General features: G+C 39.5%; 1 long non-coding RNA gene across 1 annotated transcript; it reads left to right on the top strand.

Annotated features, from left to right (window-relative positions):
- Positions 1 to 3,523: 3,523 nt before the first annotated feature.
- LOC309389728 lies at positions 3,524 to 25,629 on the top strand. The gene is made up of 3 exons (XR_014174995.1): positions 3,524 to 3,550; positions 13,246 to 13,318; positions 25,566 to 25,629. It is a non-coding gene; the product is annotated as an uncharacterized lncRNA (long non-coding RNA).
- The last annotated feature ends 945 nt before the right edge of the window (positions 25,630 to 26,574 follow it).

Raw genomic sequence — 26,574 nt, 5'->3', positions numbered from 1 at the left:
CAGCTGCCAAAAAAGCCAACATAGTTCTAGGCTGCATAAACAGAGGGATAGAATCAAGATCACGTGAAGTGTTAATACCACTTTATAACGCCTTGGTAAGGCCACACTTGGAATACTGCATTCAGTTTTGGTTGCCACAATGTAGAAAAGATGTGGAGACTCTATAAAGAGTGCAGAGAAGAGCAACAAAGATGATTAGGGGACTGGAGACTAAAACATATGAAGAACAGTTGCAGGAACTGGGTATGTCTAGTTTAATGAAAAGAAGGACTAGGGGAGACATGATAGCAGTGTTCCAATATCTTAGGGGTTGCCACAAAGAAGAGGGAGTCAAACTATTTTCCAAGGCACCTGAGAGTAGAACAAGAAGCAATGGGTGGAAACTAATCAAGGAGAGAAGCAACTTAGAACTGAAGAGAAACTTCCTGACAGTTAGAACAATCAATCAGTGGAACAGCTTGCCCCCAGAAGTTGTGAATGCCCCAACACTGGAAGTCTTTAAGAAGATGTTGGATAGCCATTTGTCTGAAACGGTATAGGGTTTCCTGCCTAGGCAGGGGGTTGGACTAGAAGACCTCCAAGGTCCCTTCCAACTCTGCTATTGTATAAACAAAAATTACATGCTCCAAACAATCACCTTTGTCATACAATTTGTGATGAATGACACCATTCTCCACCCTTTTCATCTCATAAACCAGTTGTTCAAGTTTTGCTTTGTTTTTAACCATTCTTTATTCCTTGTGTAAACTTCCTTACTGGCAGAGAAGCAAAATCTAGAAGAAGAGGGAAAGTTTTCTCAGGCTGTTTCTTGAAAACGGAGTTTTTTTGTTTTTTTTTAGGTGGAGCATTTGTTTATTCTGAAAATGGCCTTTTATCATTCTTAGAAAGATGTATTTAACCTACTTGTCTAAGTTCTGCATGCGAGAAAAATAGACAAACTTTTTACCCCACTTGCACCTAATTGTAGCAGAAATATTTTCCCCCTCTTTTTTATCTGAAATGGATGATTTGCCAAACTTGGAAAATAACCCAAAATTTCCAAGCTCAACTGAACATGGATGTGGTTGCTCCTTGTACACTAAAAATCTAAGTCAGGAACATACATGACAGGGACTTAAGTGGCATAAGATATTTCTCTTTGTCCATTTGTAGCTGGACAAAGACTGCTGACATCAGAAGAGGAAACTTTGCTTCCTCCAAGGTCGGTTTATTCTGAGATTGAGAATCCTTGACCCCAGAAAAGTCACAAAGGAAGCATAGCAGGGAAGGTTGGTTGAGGATCTGCTGAACGCAAACAATTGTGACCTTGGCTAGGATACTTCTTCCAAATTCCTTCCTTCCATTCTACTATGAACAGGATGGTAAAATCATTAGCGAGCATTGCCCTCTATCTGAACAATGATATATACAGGTCCAGTTATAGTCTTCACTGTTGTTTCTACAGCCATTCTATTTTCTTGCTAAAGGAAACTAGACAAAGCCACAACGCCTAAACTCTAAAAGCCCAGGGTCTGCATTCAGAGTTTTTGCAGTAGTGGTCACAATTTGGGGGTTGGGGACCCCTGCTCCAGTCCATAATTAACTATCATATTCATAATGTGTCTGTTTTGAATAAAATCCTTTCTATATATTCAACTCCTCTGCATCTAGAAAGTACTATTCAAAATCCTATGAAACATTCTAGTATTTTTTTTTGAAAAACACCTTTGGTTTTGCAATAATTAATTTTTAGGAAATGAATTATTTCTTTTTTATGTATTTTTTTTTCCATAACCACTTTTACATCATTAATTTTACAGTGTGTCGTTTGGGTACATTTTTTGTGTCATCATATTTAACATTTACATAATTTTTTATATATTCTTATCTTTCCTTTACCTTTACATTTCAGTTGCCTTTTAATTCAACTCCTCCTCTATAATTCTGTTTTCTTTCCCAAGGAAATGAATTATTTCTATCCGTAACAATTTCGGTTGCCCTTTTTCTCTTCTCTCTATACCTGAAGTCATCCTTAACTATTCAGGTGTTAAAGTAGCATTTCCCTCTCAAGCAGGGAACAAGCTGCTATAATTTTACTGTAGGTACAATTTGATACACTTCGTTGACCTTTGGCATGGTCAAGTGACTCTTAGGATATGGCATTTCCCAGCAACTTTTGGCCAACTTAGGCTAGTGAGGTCGCAGTGGTTAGAATGCAGTATTGCAGGCTAATTCAGCTGATTGCCAGGAGCTCAATTCTCACCAGGCCCAAGGTTGACTCAGCTTTCTATCTTTTCAGGGTCAGTAAAAAGAGAAGCCTGATTGTTGGGGGCAATATGCTGATTCTCTAAACTGCTTAGCAAGTGCTGTAAAGCACTATGAAGCAATATATATGTTTAAGTGCTAATGTTATTGTTAGTGCAGCCATGCCCCTTCCCCTCTGGGATATAGTTATCCTCTGGAACTCTTCTGCTTACTTTTCAAATTGATTTTTCCTTCTATATCTAGATCAGTTTGGATAGTAGAATCACCCAAACAGCAGCTGACCAGTAATGGAAGGAGACATGAACGGCAGCATGAAGCTGAAGAAGGAGAACTTTCTCTGCTACTCAGTGACATAACACAGCCCCAATACTTGCCACATGTTCATCCAACTGTTTGAAAATGATCTTCCTCATTTGAAAAGAGTGCTAAGCCAATGTTTTTAAACAGTCTAACTGTTTAGGATTCCATCTTGCAGCTGAAAGCTAGAAGAGAAGTAATCTGGACTGGCTGGGAAAAGCAAAATCTATGCCAGTTTATTTTTCTGATGGCTTAGATAGAGGGAGATCATTTTAACTGAGTCATGAAGAAGATGGCTCTTGGGCTTAAGGCTGTTAATTACAATTATAATCCAAGAAGTCATGATAAAACCTTCTAAATCATATGAATGCTATTGCAGGGAGATGGTGTAAGCAGATACCAGGGACCAAGGTGATTTCTTTATGGCAGAACAACATTTCAACAGTTCTCTTTTACAAGACCCCATGATCTGCATCTTGGCACAGACACATCTGTTTCTAATAACTTTGGCTGGAAATCCCCAGTTCAGGATATAGAGTTCCACTGAGCTAATGTGGTTGTTTCTTTGATGCCATGGAAAAAGTAGCCTTATCAAGTCACTTATCATGCACACTATTCCAAGCCATCTGTTTTAGACTAGTGGTTTTTGAGGGCCCATCAGGAAATTGGTGACACAGTCTATCATTTTTATCAAACAAGATTTCTGTAATGAAGAATATTGTACAAGTATCAGTCATTAGAACACACACACACACACACACAGAGACACAATTTAAGCCAAAATGTGGGCTGGGAAAATGCAGTCAGGAGAGCTTTTCTGCAGCCGCATACAATTGGCCTCTGGAACATTTGGAGGGCATAAACAGTACTGCCATTCTGTTGGAAAAGACTAAATAGTAGCTGCAAAAACGAAAGCAAAACACCCAATTTCTGTTCTATTCAGTTTATTCCATTGTCCCAGATCTGCAGATTCAGAGTTTAGCAGAACTTTTGCAGTTTCCAGGAATTGGTGAGGGGGGGTTCTGTCAACAGCAGCAGCCAGTTTGATAATTTTTCTATTTGGGAATTAAGGGAGGAAAAGTACCTGAATAATTCTGAATTAAGATTTTCGCTATTCTTGAGTGGGGGACAAAAATAGGACTCTTTTGTTCCCTCGGTTATTTTATATTAAAATGTATCACACAGATATACAACGCTATCGAGAGTAATTATCATCTTTGTTGCAGTGTCTCTTTCCAGATCTTAGAAATCTTTCTAAATACATGAAATACTATTTTGCAGGACTTTTATATACATAGTACTATTTACTAGTACTAAATACATGAAATACTATTTTGCAGGACTTTTATATACATAGTATATACACTTACCATCAAATGGTTTTCTGGATTCCCATGATATCCCAAACTCTTATAACATGCTGAATCTAACCATATAGGTGGTATTCACATACAGGTAGTCCTTGACTTACAACAATTCATTTAATGACCATTCAAAGTAATCACGGTGTTTAAAAAAATAGTGAGTTATGACTGTTGCAGCCTCCTCATGATGATATGATCAGAATCCAGATGCTTAGCAACTGGTTCATATTTATGATGGTTGCAATGTCCTGGGCTCATGTGATCACCTTTTGCAACCTTCCGACAAGCCAAGTCAATGGAGAAGCCAGATTCACCTAACAACTGTGTTACTAACTTAACAGCTGCAGTGATTCACTTAACAAGTTTAGCAAGAAAGGTCGTAAAAAGGGGGGGGAAACTCACTTAACAAATGTTTCATTTTCCGTATTTTTCGGAGTATAAGGCGCACCTTTTTCTCTCAAAAAAGAGGCTGAAAATCTGGACGCGTCTTATACACTGATTGCAGCTTTTTTTTTTGCCTCCAGAAACACCCCCCCACCACCAAAATAGCTGTGCATAGCCTTTAGGAGGCTTTCAGAGTGCTCCTGGGGGCTGGGGAGGGCAGAAATGAGTGAAAACGGGCCTATTTTTGCTCAATTTTCCCCCCCCAGCCCCCAGGAGACGCTATAAGCCTCCTGAAGGCTATTAAGCACTTTAAAAAAAAACGGGCCCGTTTTTGTGAAAAACGGGCCATTTTGGGGAGGTTTGCAGAGGGAAAAAACTTTTTTTAAAAAATTTGCCTCTTCAAAATCTTGGTGCATCTTATACTCTGAAAAATACGGTAGCAATCTAAATTTTGGGCTCAGTTGTGGTTGTAACTCGAGGGCTAGGCTACATGTAATGAGGCCAAAATGAGACTTTCTACTGCTTTACAGTGCAATAGAATGTGTGAACACAAAGAAAGATTTGCCACTGATAGCTGAACTGACTTGGATTTGGAAAATTCCTCCTCAGTTTTCCTCCCTGCCATATTCCTTAACTGTCCAGTATACCCTTCCATTCCACTTCTGTCCAATGCAGCAAGGAAATTCCTCCTCTTAATCTCGTATTGTTTTCCCTGGATTAACACCAGACATCAATCAAACAGAGAACAATACTCTAATCAAGGAGCCACCAAGAAGGAAACTACAACCCTGGTAGAGCAAATGTATATAAACTAGGGGCAAACTGCACATTCACTAGCACCTGATTATGTTATCTAGCTAGAAAACGAAAGTTTGCAAGCCCCAACAACCAAGGTCAGGCAGCACAAAGGACTCCACATTTAATCCTGAACCACAAATGTTCTCTTCTATTGATAGTACGCAATTGAATATTTTGGCCATGCTGCCTGAGTTCAGAGGGTCAATAGTTGGTCAAAATCTCTTCTGGGGAAACAACCCTCAGCCTTACTTGGTGCCTTGGTGTAACTGCTGCAGTGCATTCCAGGAGAATATTTTCATTGTACTCTCTTACAAGTTTCATACTTGATCTGACCCAAAGTATTTGACAAAAGGACCAGGCTTGTTCAGTTAATATAGATGAATTCTAGGAGAAAAGGAATATCTACTGGAGTCCTAAAGCAAAGATTGGGAGAAGAACATGGCTTCAGGAGGGGTTTCCTTTCACAGGTCCACCCTTACAAAACAGGTAGTGTTATTAGGAAAAGTGCAGAAATTCAAACAACTGCATCTAGTACCATCAGTAGGCTAGTAACCCCCTTTCAGTAGTTCCTTCTTGAGATATGCTGTTAGGCAGGGATAAAAAACTTATTTATTTTACGTCTACGTTTGAACTTGCTTCATTTTGCATTTTCAAACCAATACATCTGAATCAAAATCTAGATATTATTAGAAATGTACAAATGTTCTTTGAATTTTGCATTGCAATTTTGCAGAGTATAGTTGCCTGTACAAAAGGCTCAAATTCATGAAAATAGAAGGAAATCTAACAAGTAGGCAAGATTGTGGGCAAAAATGCAATAGCCTAGAGCAAAAGACCCTTTGATGCAAAGTTCAAACGTACTTAAAATGTAATTCCAAATGTTAAAAAGACAACCAAACCAAACGATATAACTGCAAAATTGAAATTGTGGGACTGTTTTGTTCATCGCCACTGTTACTTGATGAAGAATTGAAACAGAAAATGAGTGAAGCAGAATTTCTTACAGTCATTTGAGTAGGAACATTTACCAAAAATAATTGTTCTCCTGCTACTGTTTGGGAGGGTTATTTCAGTCTCTATCAGTTGGATGTTTAGCCCTATGCAGCTACCCTGTTTCCCTGAAAATAAGCCCTCCCTGGATAATAAGCCCAACTGGGCTTTTGAGTGCATGCGCTAAAATAAGCCCTGCCTGAAAATATTGCAACACAGCAGAAGCCATGAGGTGACCACTCTCACTGCCTCCTGCACATTAAAAATAACAAGACCTCCCCGAAAATAAGGCCAAGTTCTTATTTTGGGTGTCAAAAGAAAATAAGATCCTGTCTTATTTTTGGAGAAACACGGTAGATGTTCTCCATCCTTTTCATATTGTAAAAAGAGAACAGAAGGCCGACCTGTACATTTTTAAAAGGAGTAATGAAAGTCTTCATCTGAGAGGAAGGCAGGACTAAGCCCAGCAAACCTGATAACTTTCATTTTTGTTGAACTTAAACTTCAGTCATGCCCAGCTAGAATGACTGTTAATCAAGGGAGAAAATGAGATAAAAGAAAACCTATAAGCTTGCTCCGATCTTGATAGGTGACGTTTTCTTTCAGTCAGGTGGAAAATAAGGATTATTACTTCACTTCCATTGGTACTTTCTGATCCATGTGATTTTGCACAGGAATGCATTGCAGCTAAACTATGGGAACCAACCAAGGACATGAACTTGATGGTTTGTTATTTGTGGTATGGCAGCAGTTAAGCCAGTGTATTTCCCACCACTAACCTTGACAGCTTCCTGTTTCCCATTCTGTCCCTCTCAGCATTTCCCACCAAGTTCCTCCATAGCCAAAATCCACATAAAATAATTAGTGTAGCTTTGTGGCGGGCCAGAGTTGACCTTTATTCCCCAAGAGGCCACTATTTCCAAGGTATCCCTCAAGCAATCTGGTATTACTTTACCTCCCCGCCCTTTGTCATTCTCAGGGCTTAGATGCCCTCTCTGCTATAGTCAGGTCTTGAAAGTCAGGGCTGTGTGGATGGAAGGATGACTCTACCAGGGCTTCAGGGACATGTCCTGCTATTATCAGATTTGATGGGCTTAGTCCAGCTTTCCTCTCAGATGAAGACTTTTTCCAGAGAGGTCATTACAAATTCTGTTATCACAAATCAGAGGTGGTATTCAGCAGGTTCTGACCAGTTCTGGAGAACCGGTAGCAGAAACTTTGAGTAGTTCGGAGAATCGGTAAATACCATCTATTCTCTGCCTCCCGAGACCCAGCTGATCTGGAGGAAATGTGAATTTTGCAGTAACCTTCCCCTGCCATGCCCACCAAGCCATGCCCACACAATCGTTAGTAAAAAAATTTGAATCCCACCACTGTCACAAATGCTCACTAGAAATGGTGGGATATACTTTCTGAACAGTATAAGTAAGGGGACCACTGTTTTTTTTTAAATAGCTGTTCTACTTTATACAACATTACCAGCTCTCTGATATATAGAAATAGAGGTCAGTGAAGCTGGGGCTAATTGAAGGAGAACTAATCCATTTATTAAACTTTGCAACAAGCTGGTGTAAGAATAGTAAAGGAATAGAGCAATAAACAATAGCTGTAGCTGAAACAATTTGTATTCCTCAGATGAAGACTTGCAGGAAGCCATTCTATTATTTTTGTATCTTACATTTTCTATTTTTCTTTCCCCATCCCATCTTTTGCTAGTACTTATGGCAAATACTTCCATGTTATACTTTGTGGGCATGTAGCAAATTTGCAACAGGAAATTATCTTGTGCTACTCCCACTCTATATTGGTAGCATATTCCAGATTGAGGTCCTGTGTCTGATTTTTCTCTGTGGTTGTTTTTTTGCAGCATCAAATGACAATAGTACCTATGCCAAATTAAAACTTCCAAGATGCAGATCATTATCATCTGTAACTATTGAGTGCAACGTCTTACAGGCAAATCAAAAGGGAACACTGGATCCATACTTCCAGGATATACTCAAGAATGAATAGCAGCAAGGAATGATCCCACATACAATTATGACAGAAGAAAAGTGATTTCAGTGAAGATTTCATAGGAGTACGTTTAGGACACCTGATCCTGCCACTGTTTCGGCTCCCCCCAATTTTTCAAAAGTAGTTTGGAAGCAAATTAATTTTCATAGTCACCACTCTCAAAATGCATATGGAACAACATGGCACAATTCTTCCTTTCAATTGCACAAAGAACAGTACTCTTGTCAGTGTCCTGGTATTCCATCCATTTCTTTATTCCATTTTGGGTGGGTAGGGGATTGGGTTAGGGTTAGAGGAGATGCAATGTCAACACTATTGTTCCTTCATTGCCTTTTTAATAACCTGTGTTGAAAAGATCATGTTGGCATAAAATTCTGCTAAGGCAGCTAACAGGAAGTGTGGGAAAATGCCCTGCACACAAGATCAGTGGCATTTCAGGTTGTGAATTAAAATATCCCCTTTTGGGGAATTCTGAATGCTCTACATCAGTGGATTTCAAGATAATCAACTTTAAAACGTGTGGACTTCAACTCCCAGAAGCATGCTGGCTGGGGAATTCTGGAGTTGAAACCCACACACCTTAGGTAAAGGTAAAGGTTCCCCTCGCACATATGTGCTAGTCGTTCCTGACTCTAGGGGGCGGTGCTCATCTCCATTTCAAAGCCGAAGAGCCAGCGTTGCCCGAAGACATCTCCGTGGTCATGTGGCCGGCTAAATGCTGAAGGTGCACAGAGTGCTGTTACCTTCCCACCAAGGTGGTCTCTATTTTTCTACTTGCATTTTTATATAATTTCAAACTGCTAGGTTGGCAGAAGCTGAGACAAGTAATGGGAGCTCACTCCGTTACGCGGTGCTAGGAATTCAAACTGCCGACCTTTCTGATCGACAAACTCAGTGCCTTAGCCACTGAGACACCACTTATATTGAGCTCATATTGAGACACAGTACTCTACAACTCAATCAGAAAACAAGTGATGACGAATTGGATAAAATCATTCAAAGCCCAGATAGAAAAATGATGGGGAGAATATACAAATATACAAAAGTATCAAAAATGGAAGAGGAAATTGTGAAAGAACAAATGATAAAATGGGCACAGAACTTTGGATATAATATTGAATTAGACAAATGGGAAAAATTTTGGGGAACAAACTTAAAAATGACACTCTCAGTTGCATACAAGGAAAACCAGTATAAAATGTTTTATAGATGGCACCTGGCACCAACAAGGTTAGCTAAAATATCATCAAATACTTCCCCAAAATGTTGGAAATGCGAATCGATACACGGAACGTATTACCATTTATGGTGGACCTGTGAGGAGGCTAAAAAGTTTTGGAAAAAGATCAAAAATTGGCTGGAGGCAATAACGGGAGTTAAAATAGAATGGAAACCAGAAATCTTCTTATTAGGAATAATGTCTGCGAAATACAAAAAAGAAATCCAGTATTTAATACTACATATAATAACGGCAGCAAGGATTGCCTATGCCCAGAAATGGAAAAACAAACTAACGCCAAGTGAAGATGAAATAATAAGAAAGGTTATGGACTGTGCTGAAATGGACAAACTAACTAAAGAAATTCAGGGAAAAGAAGAATCAGAATTCTACCAGATATGGGATAAATGGTATAGGTGGATGGAGGAAAGAAATAAGAATCAATGAAGGAATGTAATAAAATTTAAAAATAATAGTTATGGGTAAAATAAGAAAGTTAAGAATGGTGAAACCCAAATAAAACATAATCAAATGGGGGAAAAATAATAAAAATAAAAATAAAAAATTAGTTAATTCTAGGTGATAAATAAGTAGAACATTGTAGCTGCTTATAGAATGTTTTCGGTTTTGGAATGTTTATTCGTTAACAGATAACCCATCATGACTTTTATTATAATGTAAATATAAATGATTCTAGACAGAAGTACTTTCAAACAAATGTAGTTAAATGAGAATGTTGGTATATTGATGGAGTTGAAACCCACACACCTTAGGTAAAGGTAAAGGTTCCCCTCGCACATATGTGCTAGTCGTTCCTGACTCTAGGGGGCGGTGCTCATCTCCATTTCAAAGCCGAAGAGCCAGCGTTGCCCGAAGACATCTCCGTGGTCATGTGGCCGGCTAAATGCTGAAGGTGCACAGAGTGCTGTTACCTTCCCACCAAGGTGGTCTCTATTTTTCTACTTGCATTTTTATATAATTTCAAACTGCTAGGTTGGCAGAAGCTGAGACAAGTAATGGGAGCTCACTCCGTTACGCGGAGATTTTTGATTTAAAATGTACAATTCAATTTGAATGAAATATAAAGAATGATTGTAGTAACGCACGAAATTTAATTGTAACCAATCGACATGCTTTCTGGAAAAAAAAAGAAAAGAAAACAAGTGATGAATAAAATAAACAACACAAATGATGGCATGAGGTTAAATAAATTGGACAAAGAGATGTGCAGCTACCTTACAGCAACAGTGCAACGAGGTATCTGGATGTTCCCATTTTGTCAGGGACAAAAAGGCCCATATATATTTTGAGGCAATGATGAAAAGGGTGGTTGATTAAATTTTAGTACTGTTTTCTCTTCTCTTTGGATGTTGCCACATTATTTTTTATCCTGTGTCTATAAAAACTGAGTGGTTTTAGTCACTTATCACAGCAGAAGATGGAACAGTGTGGTCACCCCACAGACGTCCCCTGTTCTTATTCTGAACGGCTTCAGGTCATTATGACACATCTTGATCGACACAGGGCCAATAAAGTGAACTAGACTCCCAACATTTAAGGCAGAAAAGAGTTATGCTTGGCTTGCTTGTAAGGTCATATTTATCACTTGTAAGGATTTGAAGGGACCTAGAGTGTTAAGAAAACAGCTTTAAATTTCTCAATCCTCCTTATTTGTTTCAAAGATTGTTCCACAATCATTATGTCTACCCTTAAAAATACACTGGGACATGATACTTCTAGTTAGAGAGTAAAATCTCCTTCAAGTTGAACTTGGTTCCTGATGATAGTATGGAAAATTATTTGGCATCATTTTATTCTTTTTTTTTTTACTTTCCAGTCTAATCTATGGCCCTGGAATTCCCTGGTGTCTCTTTATTCAAATGTGACCATGCTTAGCTTCCAAATCCAGGCTGAAATTGTCAACTGCTGAGACAATCTAAGTGAAAAAACACTGTATGATCTTGTCAGTCCCAAATAGTTAAAATATAAAGGGAAAACTGCAGAGAGCATACACCAGTTTCATGAAAGGAATAAGTTTGCATCACTAATGTGCTAAACCTGTTGAATTTCTGCTTAGCAATTAGCAATTAAAGTTAATATGTCTCATCAAGGAAAAAAAATTGTCTGAAGCTAAAGCTATTTGCCAATGGGCTTTCACTAGTGCTACCAGATTGGGCACCCAAAGATATTCCTGACAACTTGATGACCAAAAATAATTATTTGCTCTCATTGCTGCCACCAAGTGATTATTCAGATAATTGCAGACTAATTCTGGTATCTGTAGTTTCACTAACTTGTTTATTGTACAGTATTCAGAGGTGAGTTGCTCCCAGTTTGGCCCAGATCAGGCAAGCCAGTAGTGGTGGTGGCAGGAGTCTCCACCCACTCACCCAGACACTTCTGCACATGAGCGAACTGGTAGTAAACAAAAAATGGAAATCCACCACTGACAATATTGTATATAAAAATTTCCATAGTTGGTAGAAAATCATTTCCATCCAATCTGTTCAGATAAAACTGATATTTCCAAATTTCAATTACAGTATTCAAATAAATAGAAAGCTAGGAATGATTCAACAGGAAATATGTACAAACCAGAGTCAAAATGGTCCAGGATGAAAGATGTGCCAACTAGATGAAATAACTCACCAAACAGATTACTGTATAATAGTTTCATATTTCAAAGTATTCCACAGAAAGATCGACATGTGGCAGTGAGAGATCCAGAGAATGGAAACACAGTCATGCCAAGGAATACATATGTTATTGGAGTAAGCCCTGCAGCTGCTGATGCATCCAAACAAAAATCAGTTTGAAGGATCTCTGTTGATCTGTAGGCAGCTGGGATTGCCTTTTGGCCTGCCTGCCTAGCTGTTAGTTCTGGAAGCTGCCCTGAAAGGGGATGGGATTGGGGGATGGGAGATAAAAATGAAATTGTCCACCAGCTGTTCCAGCAATTTGGAAGGATATCAACAAACTGAAGCAAATTCAGAGGAGATCTGTGGTGGAATGTAGTCTGGAGTCCCAGGGAAAAGGGCTACTTCCCAGAAGACAAAGTGGCAGTGAAGGGTGAAAAGTTTGGTACCCAGGAAGAGGGTCAAGACAGTGCCTCTCTAGCAGTTCACAGAGTATATCTATTGTTCTGCAGATCTAGTCTGGCAAGATTCTGTCTATAGATAAAGAACAATAACGAAAACGACCATAAAGTAACTCCATGTATAGGTCTTTATTCTTGGGGCCTGACAAGGGTTAACCAAGATGAGCAAGATAATTGGAAACCAAGCACAGTAAGAATAACTAAAGAATTGGGTATGTTTAGGCTATAGAAGAGAAGACTGAGGGGAGAGAGATACGCTATATAGAGAAGATAGTAAACCTATTCTCTATCACTCCAGAGGACAAGACTAGCATTGAGTTGACATCACACAGAAATAGATTCAGGTTATATAGTAAAAGGAATCTCCTGACAATAAGAGATAACAATCAGTGAAATAGGCTGAGTTATAAAGTAATATGTTCTCTTCAAACAGAAGCTGAATATCCTTCTGTCTGAAATCATTTAAGAAATCCTCTTCTGAGCAGAAAGTTGAAGTAGATGACATTTCAGGTCATTTCCATCATAATAATTCTAAGGAACTTTATTTTTGTCTCATATTTTCATGTCATTTGGAAACATGTTCTAAATATATTAATCATGGGAATTTCAGATGGAAAAAATTACTCCCCCAAAAAAAGATTTTTTTGATTTTTGTATTACTGCCAAACTTTTCTTCTTTTTACAGAATCTAGTAGCAATTTATGTTCAGCCACCATGCTACAGTGCTAAGTTACCAAAATTTGCAGTAGCAAGACACTCCCTGTATTAACAATGTTGAACCGCAAAATCGTAGTTTTACCTTATTTTAATTCTTAACATAAGATTTCTATCTTTAGGATATTGTGAATGAAGATAGAAAACAAAAATAATAATGGCATGAAAAAGGACAACAATCAAGACAAATGTAAGGTAAAGGTAAAGGTTCCCCTTGCACTTATGTCCTAGACATTCCCGACTCTAGGGGGTGGTACTTATCTCTGTTTCAAAGCTGAAGAGCCAGTGCTGTCTGAAGACGTCTCCGTGGTCATGTGGCCGGCATGACTAAATGCTGAAGGTGCACAAAACGCTGTTACCTTCCCAAAGTGGTCCCTATATTTCTACAGAAGCTGGGACAAGTAATGGGAGCTCACTCCGTTAAGTGGTGCTAGGGATTCGAACCGCTGAACTGCTGACCTTTCTGATTGCATCTTAGCCACTGAGCCACCGCATCCTTAAATAAATGTAAGAGTTGGTAAAGTATTTTAATTCATGGCCCAGTAAGCATCACTCTGAATCCCTTATACAGTTCAGTAAGTGTGACTTTCACAGTAGGCAGTATTGCTGTGGGCCATTTTGGGTGACATATGGGTGAACTACTACTGTGAGAACTGGGTTTAATTGATATTCATGAACCTTCACATTATACAGAATTCTTTATTATGAAGCTTGCACATCAAAAAGTATACTTTGGAAGTAGAGCAGAAAAACATGCCCCAGAGTTGCTTTGTCAGCATGGGAGTGATTAATAGAAAGGGACAAGGTCTGTCTCTCCTCCAGAAATACTTGCCTACCAGTTCTGGTGACATGGCAACTGTACACTGTAGATAAATCTTCTTTGAGAAGAATGCCTGGAAAATAATTTACTTTCAGTTTTAGGTAGATGCCAAATAACTTGTCCTATATCTTTAATCGGTCTCTGCCCAGTCTTGGAACAAATTTTGAATTTAGAGAGAATTTGAATGATTTTGGTTAGATATTTCTTTAGGTTTACCCAGAAACAGGATGCCTGCCTTGACTTGCTCTGTTCCTGATTCAGAGTTCTTCCCTAAACCGATAAGTGTAGGTGAATTTAGAGTGCAATTGCTCTATTTTTATGCTTAAAATAAAATATTATGGTGCGTCCTGGCATTTTAAAATATTTGTTGGGGAATTGAAAGAAGAAGTGCTAGAAAGAACTTGGGAAAGTTAAATTACTTGCTTACCTTATTGTTTTAAAGCTCTCATTCTGAAACTTTTAAGACTTTTTGTCTTGTTTTTCTCTACAAGCGTGCCTTAAAGCCATGATGTGGCACAGGTGGCATGCGGAGCCATATTTGCCGGCACGCGAGCCATCAGCTCCGGTGCACAGCCAGCTGATTTTTGGCCTTCCGGAGGGCCAGGGGAAGCCATTTTCACCCTCCCCAGGCTTCAGGAAAGCCTCCGGAGCCTGGGGAGGGTGAAAACTCCCACACACGGGGTGGGGTGAGGGTGGGTTGATGTCCCACACACATGCGCGGAGGGCGCTTGCGCATATGCAAGTGGGCAGGGGGCATTGAATTGTGGGTGTGGGTGTGTGTAATAGCCCACTCACACACAGTTTTGGCACATCTTTACAAAAATATTCGCCAGTATCATATTTTGGTCAACACTTTTAAAGCCCTTTGCGGCATGGATCCAGCGTATCTGAAGAACCATCTCATCCTAATAGGAATAGCTCACCCCGCTTTTTTTTCCAGTGAAAAGGGCCTACTTTGGATCCTGTTAGCCAAAGAATTTTGGCTGGCAGACTCCGGGAGAAGAGCCTTTTCTGCTGTGGCCCCCGCCCCCTGGAATATTTTATTGGAGATGTGATCTGCTCCTACACCTCTGGCCTTCAAGAAGAACCTGACAGGGGGGTGTTATGTTGGGAGTGGATAGAGAAGAGCCCTACCCCCAGGCCGCCCATCATCTTGGTTTTTAGCTTTTCTATTCAATGTTTCTAATTTTAATTGTTTTCTAGTTCTTTTTTTAAAACTTTTTATTATATTGTAAGTTGCCTGGAGTCATTGTAACAGTGAGCTTGGGTTGTATAGAAATTTAATAAATAAGTGCTCTTTTATAGAAATGAAGATGGATTTGTTAGCTTGCTCTTCATTCTCTCCCTCTGGTATACATTTCCAACCCATTCATTAAAAGTGTATTTCTTATTTGCCACTATTCTTTCCATTTTCTTTCCCCCTCAACCTACTTCCTTGAAACCCTATTTATCTACTCGCATTTGCATGCTTTCAAAATGCTAGGTGGGCAGAAGCTGGGGCATGTAAGGGAGCTGACCCCATCCCATGGCTCTCGGGTTTCAACCTGGGCTGTCAACTGACAAGCTCAGTGTCTTCAATCACTGAGCCATCATGTCCCTCTTTCTAAAGGTCTCTTAAAGGTAAGCTTTTGTCCTAAGTGCAATGCAATCACCACCCTATCTCGCATGACTGATTTAGACCAAAAGCAGCAGGGGGAGAAAACAGTCCCTTTGAGATTAATATAGCATTTTCTTTAAAAAGAACATAAAAATGAAAACTTTATCATAGGTATAGATAAAAATGGAGGGTATCACTCAGTGGGGTTAAAGCAGCTTCCAGGGTTTGAGTTTTTTCCCCAGACAAATATTTTGGAAGAATCCTAAACATAGATGTCACCATTTTATGATTTAAGGAAAACGTAAGTGAAATGTTAAAAAAATCATTCACCTGAACAGCTGTATATCAAATAATATCTCTACTCAGGATTCCATTGAAACTAGTAACAGTGTGATTATCAGCAAGTTCTGCAAACAACTGTGCATTGGCAAAGCTTACCTCTTGCTCTTAGTGCCACCAATTTAGTGTCCTTGAAAGCAGTATTTGTCCCTTTAACAGGCCATCGGTAAAACCAGCTTTGCTACTGAGGAAAAGGCACAGTTCTTACACAAAAGCCATTGCTAAGAAAAAGCTGGGACTACTACTTCCTCAAGTATAGATGTAAAGAATAGCAGCCTGTGTGTGGAGGAATAATTTATACAAGCTATAGGTAAAGGTAAAGGTTCATGCGTGCTAGTCATTTCTGGCTCTAGGGGGCGGTGCTCATCTCTGTTTCTAAGCTGAAGAGCAAGCGCTGTCCAAAGATGTCTCCGTGGTCATGTGGCCGGCTGAAGGTGCACAGAGCGCTGTTACCTTCCCACCAAGGTGGTCCCTATTTTTCTACTTGCATTTTTACATAATTTCAAACTGCTAGGTTGGCAGAAGCTGGGACAAGTAACAGGAGCTCACTCTGTTACACAGCGCTAGGGATTTGAACTGCCAACCTTATGATCGACAAGCTCAGTGTCTTAGCCACTGAACCACTGCGACTACAAGCTATAGGTGAGCTGAATTATGTTGAGTTTAAAGATTCTTGTATTATGCTGAAATTAAAAAAAGACGTTGAAAAATTCCTAGCAAGTAGAGTAAATTTGGCAAACTGCTTTTTCTCAGCAAGTTTTTAGGCCTTCTAACAACTCTGTGAACGATGGAAATATAATTTTCTTCATTAGGTTATTTCAGCTAATGCAGTGCAGGAAAATGAGTTGTGTTGTTTCCCATTCAGTTCTTGTTATCAGTTTGATAACAAGGAATTTGCTTCCTAGGTTTCTTTCAAAGGAGAAGAAAAAGTAAGTGAAATTCTCCTCCATGTGGTATTCTTGATCTTCTTAGCTATAAAATAGCTAAAGATGGATGCCGATGCCTTTCATTGTATAATCATTTGTCTGTTCAGAAACCCTCTCTGGTTTGGCTTCCCATGCTCCAGTTAAATCCCAAGTGGAAATATGTCATGGGGCTTCTTCAGTCTGTGAATTATGGACAACCTAAGAGGTGTCAGAGGCTTCTGTGACAGAACACAGTAATACCAACAAGAGAAGTCTCTTCCCCCTCCAATTTCTCGGGTCCCTTGAGAAAAAAGTTCATTTCCTAAATAGTGGAAAACTTTAAAGAATCTTACAAAGCAGATCTTGGCACAGCATAAGTTTAAACCATTCGTGCAAGGGATCCTGCAAGAGAAAGAGAGCGTGGAGAGGGGATTTGATAGTAGAAATCTTAAATCTATATTTTAAAAATGGAGAGGAAAAAAGCTTTACAGCTTCAAGGCAGCACCTCTGCTTATAAAACCAGTACAAATTAGGTACAGTAGATGGAGCCATTTCCTTTTATAGATCCTGCCCTTGCTGACACCTGCCCAGCGCTCTTCTGGGCAGGACTTACTATGGCTTTTCGAAACAGCAGACAGTCAGGAGAACAGCCCTGAAGGCACAGTCCCAGTGAACAACTTAACCAGTGGTGGGTTGCCAATTTTTTTACTACCAGTTTGGGCATGCGCATAAGCGTCTGGGCAGATGGGTGGAGCCCCCTGCCGCAGCTACTACCGGTTCCCTCGATCTGGGCTGAATCAGGAACAACCCACCTCTGTACTTAACCCACCTCTTTTAAGACTTGTAGTGTTTAAGCCAGGGGTGTCCAAACTTGGCAACTTTAAGACTTGTGGACTTCAACTCCCAGAATTCTGGGAGTTGAAGTCCACAAGTCTTAAAGTTGCCAAGTTTGGACACCCCTGGTTTAAGCCTATTATTCTGGCAATAGGTAGGTTAGAGGATTTTCCTGGAAGCATTAAAAACAGCCCTCAGTTTTTCTCACCACAATAGCGTAAGAAATGGGGGGTAGCAGCCATGTTGAAGTTGAAATGGCCTCATAATAGGTACAAAAACCACAAAGCAAAGAGGAGTAGAAAATTACAGTAGGCCTGTATGACCTTTGGTATCATTCTTCCGAAGCTGCTGCCTCTGTTATCATTTCTGATTGGAAATAATAAGACACCCGAGGGAAACAGCATGACAATAACGGTAGAGGCTTCATTGTATCTTAAAAATTAAGAAATGCATTATTTATTTATTTATTTTCAGTATTTATAGACCGCCCCCTCTCCCTGGAGGGACTCGGGGGAGTCCCTTATGAAGTAAGTCCATCAAACTAAGGACCTGTAGGAATGAAAAACTGCATCTTCATAATCCCCAGCCAGCAAAGATTGTACTGTAGGAAGTTAGCACCCACCCCCTCTCCTAGGAAAATTAAATATTTTAAGAAATATTAAAAAGGGCAGAATATTTCTTTTAGAAGGGAGGCAAAAATTCATCGCCCCCCCTTTATTAATGGGCCATTAAGGCCTGAGCCAGCTCATCTGCAACACAAAAGACACAGCCCACAGGTGAGATGGGTAGAGGATTAGTTCTCTACCCATCTCACCTCGTGGCACCTGGGAAGATTACATCAGCCAGCAAGGCTCAACCAAGCCTAGGACACAGACGACCTACAAAGTTAGCTAAGACCCTTGCCCCCTGGGAGTCTGACCACCAATCAGAATACATTTCTTACACAGGAACAGGAAGCTCCAAGGCGGGACCCAAGAGAAGGTATAAAACTCAGGCTCTCTCAGCATCTCTCTCCTTTTTTTTCTTCAGGATCGTCAAGGCATGTGATCCCCCTTTTTCCCAGGACCTCAAACCATGTGGTCCTATCCACCATTAAAAACCATCTTTGCAATCAGCCTCCATGTTTCCAGTGTCTTTTTCCCCACTTGGAACTGAACCCAGATGGACATTTCTTCCAACAGTACTATATGGGCTGTGGATTATAGGTTCACACACACAAATACACACATATATAGGTTCACATATATATGGGTTGTAATCCAGCACTGGTGAAGGGAGTCGGATTGGGAAATGGCATACATTTCTATGGATTAGATTTTCCATCATCAACTTTACTGATACAGTAAAGTTAAATAGGATTTGAAAGGTGTTTTGACTTACACCAAGATGCTAATACGCAGCCAATGCAGAGCTTTGAGTGTTCATGTCATGTGTGCATGTCAGCATACCATATACATCAATAACCAGGGGGCTGAATTCTGTACTATTTGAAGCTTCTAAGTAGTTTTAAAACGGCCCTACATAGAGTACATTGCAGAGTATATTGCAGTTATCTATACCAGTGACACTGCTGAGAAATTCTTCCATTCAGGAAGATTGCATGTGGAAGTTGGACAAGAATATTCCTGACACAGGAATGTATGGAATCCTGAAATCCATCTACGATTCCAGGAGGACATTCAAGTCATAAACTTGTTTCTTCATGGGCAGTGCCATCTATCGAGATACATCTGTAGACTTCAGCAACCCACAATAGATAGACAGCTAAGTTAGAGTTCACTTTCATCCTATTTCCTCACCACCTAGGCCCTCCAGACTTTGGGTCAAGATAATGACATTATCTATGCCAGGGGTATCAAACCCGTGGCATCCTGTTGTTTTCATGTGATGTATCATGACTTTCCTCCCCTTTGCTAAAATGGGGGTGGGCATGGCCAGGCATGACACATCTGGCCTAAGGGCCATGAGTTTGACACCCCTGATCTATGGTATGACTCATTGTAGTGATGTGCAGTTGAGAATCATCAACATACTGTTCATACCAAATTCCAAACTGTCAGGTGACCTGTTCCAGTAGCTTTCCAGTGTGGCACACTGCAAAGAAAGGGACACCTGACTGATCTTTTCTCCTCCATTATTACTGAGTGGAAGCAGTCATTGAAAAGGAATAAAAGCATTGCTAAAACAGTTTCTCCAATCTTTAGCCACTGCCTTTGATCAAAAAGAATTCCATGACCAAAAATATCAAAAGTGGCTGAGTCACCCAGAATTACAAGAGTGATGCAGTTACAACAAAGGTTATTGTAAAAATTATAAAATCAGAAAAACAATGCCATCTCTGTCTCAGGCCTAGTGTCTGAACGCCAAACTAAAAAGTTTCAGTTCATCTATTTCCTCTAGTACGTCTTGAAATTGTATAGTCTCAACAATCTTCTTCATAAAAGCAAGGTGAAATGCAGAGCAATAACTGTGGATGAGTTCAGGGAGAGGCTCTTGAGAAATGGGGTAGGCTACTGCTTCTTTCAAATGCAATGGCAACACTTCTTCCCATAAGCAGTCACTGACCACCTATTGGAGCCAATCTATCATCACTTCTCTAACCTCAGAAGACAGGAGCCAAGGATCAAGCACCAGGGACAAGTGGCCAGGGACAAGCAAGGGAACACCGTATCCAATTCATCTGAGTTCATAGGCCAAGACTGGACCCAGATAACAAAGCTAGTCCTTGTCCCAGATACCCCAATGGACTCTGGCCATAAAGAGTTGAAACTTATGCAAATTTGACAGATTTTGTCTGCTGTGTGAAATGCTCACATCAGGCAGATCTACAGGTAATCTACAAGCAGCATGACAACAGTTTGTGAAAGCAATTAGAAGGAGAGCTAAATATATTTTGCTTCCCAAATTGCTATAGAAAGTACTCAAATCTGAGCTTCCAACACTGCATTTATCTCTTTGCTTCTAGTTTTCTCAGAGGGTCTCAGTAACCAAAGAACTGTCAAAGGCTTATCAACAGGAAAGCTATTTAGGAAAAATGACATCAAGTTCCCATGTCATCACTGAGTGCCAAACTGCCTGTAAGTTCACTGGGAAACCCCCCAGGTGCCTGCTGGAGATTGTCCTGATTCACAAGGGTCAGGTCTATTTGCCTGACTGTGGAAATTTCTCCAGACTAGGAAGTGGGAAGAATATTGAAAATTCCTACATGCCCCCTTTAGATTACAGCCTTTCTGTTTTGAGACAAAAGGAAGGTCTAATCCCAAGGCCCCACTTAAATGTGTTGTGACCGAGTCTACCTGGAATAAGCCTGTTGAGAGGTATCTCCATTGGGAGACAGAAAGTATCACAGCGGAATGTGCAGCCAGAGAGAAAAATGTTGCTAGTAGAAACACACAAATAGAGTTACAGACACTGCTAGTAAAATTAAGTAGCTTTACTATTAAAGTTGCTTCACAAGTAGTGATAGTAGATAGTAGATATTAGTCCAAAGACAATTCAAATAACAAACAATTGCTTACAGTCGCAGTTCACGTTCCAGTCATCAAGTCATCAATCACAGGACAAGCAGAGAGACAAGCAGAGAGAGAGAGTGAGCTCTCCTGAGTCCCTCTTATTGTAAAGATAATTACAGCTGTTAAGTACATCCACTCATTTAAAGTAACAGTAATCTATTGTTATTGTAGATAGATATATATTGCCTGCCCAACACTATGAGTATACTCCCAACAAAGCGCATAATTAACTATTTGAAGCAGGCTGAGATGAGGAAGATTGAAAGCACCCAATCCCAAAAGAAGAATTGCACACCAGCAGCAACCTTATATATAACGGCCATTAATATAATACTGAAGATGTCTTAAAAATCAAGTTATCAGCAAGCTAATTGAATTCCATTCAGTGGACTACCCAGTTCCTTTTAATCTCTTGCTTAAATTCAGTGCCCAATCTTCCCGACATGGGGGATGCTTGCCAGTGCAAGGGTCCATTTAACAACTCTGACAGACTGCCCGCTACATGAAAACCTCTGACAGCATTCATTCACTTAGCTTTATTGTATTACAGCCTTCCTTCTTTTGTTTATACTGTCCTGCGAATTACATAAACCCTTGGTACTACAACATAATCAATATGGATTATGTCCTAGAGAATCATAAGAAAAGAAGAAAGAAGAAAACAAGGCAGGATCCTATCCCCAAGAAACTTATAATGAGGGGATGAGTGAGCAAATTCCAAATGGAATAGTTATAAATCTCCAGGTACAATTATTTTCTTTTCGAGTGAAAATATTGCTTTCCTCTACTAAAAGAACAGTATGCTGATTTTCTTTAATGGAGTCATTACATTACAATAACAAAGAACATTACAATCCAAGAACTCCAATGTGTAGGAAGTGAGGACAGACATTATGAATAATTCAAGGAGGTTTCACTCTCTCATTTACTTCTCTGATTTTCATAGTATTGTTATGAGATGATCTGAATCAGTGGTGGGTTTCAAAATTTTTTAGAACCTCTTCTGTAGGTTGCCCTGCTTTGTGGGAGTGGCTTGCCAGCCATGTGACCGTGTGGGAGTGGCTTCACAGTCATGTGACTGGGTGGGCCTGGTCAACTTGTAAAATGTGGTGAAACTCACTTAACAAAGTTCTTGCTTAGCAACCAAAATGTTGGCTCAGAAACTCTGGCATTCGAAGCACGCAAGTCTTAAAGCTGTCAAGTTACAAGACCCTTGTACCCCTAACCCTTTAGAAGAAAAACCCCCAGGGGTGTTCAAACTTGACAGCTTTAAGACTTGTGGACTTCAACTCCCAGAATTCCTCCTCTCGCTCTTCATCTTGATGATGTGCGGATGGGCGGGGGGGAGGGAGCTGGAACCGGTTCTAAACGGCACTGTAGATTTGTGGAACCTCTTCTATAGAAGAGGTTAGAAATGGCAGGAACCCAACCGTGATCTGAATATAAGGTTTATTTGATTGTCCAGTGATGACATGCAGATCCATTCCTGTGTTTCAACAGCTATAGACTGAAGCAGTTATTTGTCAGATTTACATATTAGGGTCAACAGTTACCTGTTTGAGGACTGGACTGCTCTCCAATGCATTCAAGACTAATATATTCAGTCATAATCTATCTCTGGATATGGAATTTGCAGTGGAGATGGTAGTAGAGAGATAGCATCTTGTTCTGTGGCTCAGGTAACAAAATCTCTTCCTCAGTTCTTGGACTTCAAAAGCGATTAGAATAATAAAATGGGCCAAGAAGATAGTGGTGGTGAAGATGAGCAATCTTTCTTCCCTCACTAGCAGTGAAAAGGAAATTAATGAGTGTACATAGCAATCTGTAACAAACCATGATGACACTGAAATGATAATGTGGACATTGTGATGTAATCATATGATAATGGAATAATACGACAATGCCTGATGCAAGGACATAAGTCATATCATTTGCATAATAATCTTTGGCTCTTTCTCCTCTTCTCTGTTCCCTCATGGATGTTCTTTAAGTGTAAGTATAGCAGGATGATGTGAGTATAACTTGGAACCAAGTCTAAAATGAGAGTGACTTACTGCAGAAATATCAATTGACCTTATGACTCTAAAATTCATTATACACATTTTTACAATGATCCCCCATGATCACATTTCTCACTTATCTCTCTCACAATAATCTCTTGCTAATTTTTATCCATGAGCATATGATTCCTAAGCTGTATTTCTTCAGTACAAGCTTGTGTACAGGTATGGGCGACAATATAAAGCTGTGAGAGTAATTGAAAACATAATCATTTTCCTCTGAAAGAAAGTGCAGGGCTAACTCTTTCAGATAGCTATCCTTTATGTTCCTAATTAGACATACACTTCTAAAACAGTTTTCAGTCTTTATCAAGAGTTGGTTTGTTCATTCTTTCTCCACCCCCACCTCCCTGTCATCTTTCTTTCACCATTGTGCAACAATTGGAGCATATTTGTTTATAAACAATACGTAATTTCTCCAATTTGGGTTTCTAATGACTACTTCCAACACAGTTCCCTCTCCAAGTAGTGTGATGTCCGAAGCCATCATAATCCTCTTTACAAACTTCACTCACCCACAGGCATAATTGTCCATTGCAGGAAAACACATTATTGATTCATGGGGAAAAAATCTGAACAAGGTACTTCCTGTGGTTAGCAAGGATAAGAAATGTGGGTTGGGGTTGCTGACTTATAGTTATGGGTCATGCACCATCACTTAACAGCAGGTGGACTGCCAACTCAGCAAAGTTGAGACCATGAAATTAAATTGATTATGATTTTGGCAAGAAGAAATGGATTGCAGAACACACAGTCTGGCTTATAGCCAGGATCTCCTAGCCTTATTCAAGCTACATCTGTCAAAAGCCTGGATTTTTCCAATTTATTTGTTCTTCAGTTACAGGATTTAAAGATTCATGTGTGGGAGGTTAAAAAAAATATTTGTGATAAAAATATTCTTTATTAAGTATGCTTAGTCCAGGATGTTACTCATCTCAGCAAGTTACATCTGGCCTTGTGTTCAATTCATTTCTATTTGTACAACATAGTAGATATCATTGTGGCATGATGGTGATATTGGCTTTTTCTTCAAATCAGTAGTGGGCTTGAGATTTTGAGGTTTTAAAATCCCAAGGAAGCCCTGTAACTATTAATTGTAATGGCCTTGTAACAGTAAATGAGCCTATTTTCTATTTACATAGCTCATCATAGTGACCCTTGTATCTACTAATATATGCTGACATGTACTAACTCATTTGTGGGGGGAAAATACTCTTGACAGTAAGAGATCCCATTCTTAGCCTTTGGCATCTATGGAATCATTACATTTTGATATAACCCTTGAATGTTGGCTATGGGAATTCATTTATTTTTGGTGGATTTTATGGCATAACGATTCACCTGCCATATGCAACTAGTTTTAATTATGTTGATTCTTTATCATTTCAGACCTAATGTGAGGGACAAGACATGAGAAACTACACTTTATATTACATACAGATTGACCTGATTTTCTTTAAATGCCACCTTGTTGCTGGATAACTAGGAATCACTATATCTAATGACAACAAATCCTCTAGTTTAATTATTATGTAATTCCTTGGTTTGTCCTGAACCACCTATACTTATACTGTATCTTGTTCTCTACTCCAGGATAATTTTATGCATCTCTAGCATATCTCTTCTTTCCAAAATCCCCATTTCCTCCTGGTCAGCTGGGACTCGGGAGGCAGAGAATAGATGGAGGTGGGACCAGTCAGAGGTGGTATTTACCCGTTCTCTGAACTACTCAAAATTTCCACTACCGGTTCTCCAGAACTGGTCAGAACCTGCTGAATACTACCTCTGAAACAGACTGCCTTTGTAACAACTGCTTTACAATGGATTGATACTTTCATTGCACCATCTCCCAAAATTCCAAGATTGGTTTATTGGTTACTCATGGTCAAAACTGGCTTATAGGTAAAATTAGGATTTTTAAAAAAATGCTTCAGAGTGCATCACCGTACAAATAGTGTCTTTTTCATTCTAAATGATCTACTTTGGAAATATCTCTTTCAATCCTCTTACATTATACTTTTCATCAATATTGTTTAATCAAGTATCATCTGCAAATCTCAGCATTCTCTTCTAACTTGAGGTTTATGAACTGTTAATAACCAGCCATCACAGCAAATCTTGGACAATCCCTACTTCTTACTTCCTTCTGATGTGATAATTGATAATTCATTTATTTCTTGTCCCTTAACTTGTTATTGACCTATTAGAGGGTCCATCTTCTTGTTCTATTTCTATTATTGTGGCCCAGGAGGTTTTAGTTAAGGACATTGTCAAACATCTTTTTTTAAACTCAAGTATATAGTTTCCTGTGGAATCTCCTCAGCTGTTTTGTAACTTTGGTCAGAAAGTTACTTTGGCCTCTTTCTTTTTTTCAGTGTTTGTCTAACAACTGCAGCAATTTCTTGTAATCATCTAAAGTAATAGGAAGCACAGGATCCAGCTAGAAGACCCAAGGGGAATGAGGTTACAGCTGAAGATTTAAGAGAAAGTATCAGAATGCCCCAAAGCTCTTCTTTTATCAAAGGTAATGCATTCCAGGCCTTTCCCAGTGTGGCAAGCATTCTTTTAACCTAAAACATCTGGAACTAATGCTTACACAACCTCTTATTAGCATCTTCAGCTAAAGCAATTCTAGGACTCCCGCAGACAATTCATTTCACTGTCAAACCACAAACTTGGGACTAAGACTTGCCTTAGTTTGCTTTCTCATGTTCTTCAGAATAAATACCCCAATTTATTTTCTAAATTTAAAGAGGATGGAGCTTTTGTTTTTTCTTTTTAAAAATAGCTGCAAACGAAAGTTACTGTGTGAAACTCCTGTTGAAGACAAACCCTGCTCTTTTAAAACACTTGTAAGTTATTTGAATAAAAGAAACTGGTATACACATTTTGTGTACATATGCATACACTCTCATTCACACAGAGCAATACAGAATCAATATAAAAAGCTCTATCAAGAGTAGAATTTGTCTATCTAAAGAAACATGCAACATAGTGCCATCCAACTCTTGGATTATAATTTCCACTGACATTGCTGATTACTGTGCATAAATAAGATGTTATCTAATATATCAAGCGTGTATAGTCAAGGCTATGGTTTTCCCAGTTGAAATGTATGGCTGTGAAAGTTGGACCATAAGAAAGGCTGAGTGCCAAAGAATTGAGGCCTTTGAACTATGGTGCTGGAGAAGACTCCTGCGAGACCCTTGGATTGCAAAGCGATCAAACCGGTCAGTCCTAGAGGAGATCAACCCTGACTACTCTTTAGAAGGCCAGATCCTGAAGATGAAGCTCAAATACTTTGGCCACCTAATGAGAAGGAAGGACTCACTGAAGAAAAGCCTAATGCTGGGAAAGATTGACGGCAAAAGAAGAAGGGGACAA

This window comes from Natrix helvetica, assembly GCF_964273705.1.
Source record: "Natrix helvetica genome assembly, chromosome: 3".
Taxonomy (NCBI): Eukaryota; Metazoa; Chordata; class Lepidosauria; order Squamata; family Natricidae; genus Natrix; species Natrix helvetica.
Note: the sequence above shows the minus strand (reverse complement) of the source record. Positions and strands in the feature narration are given on the sequence as shown.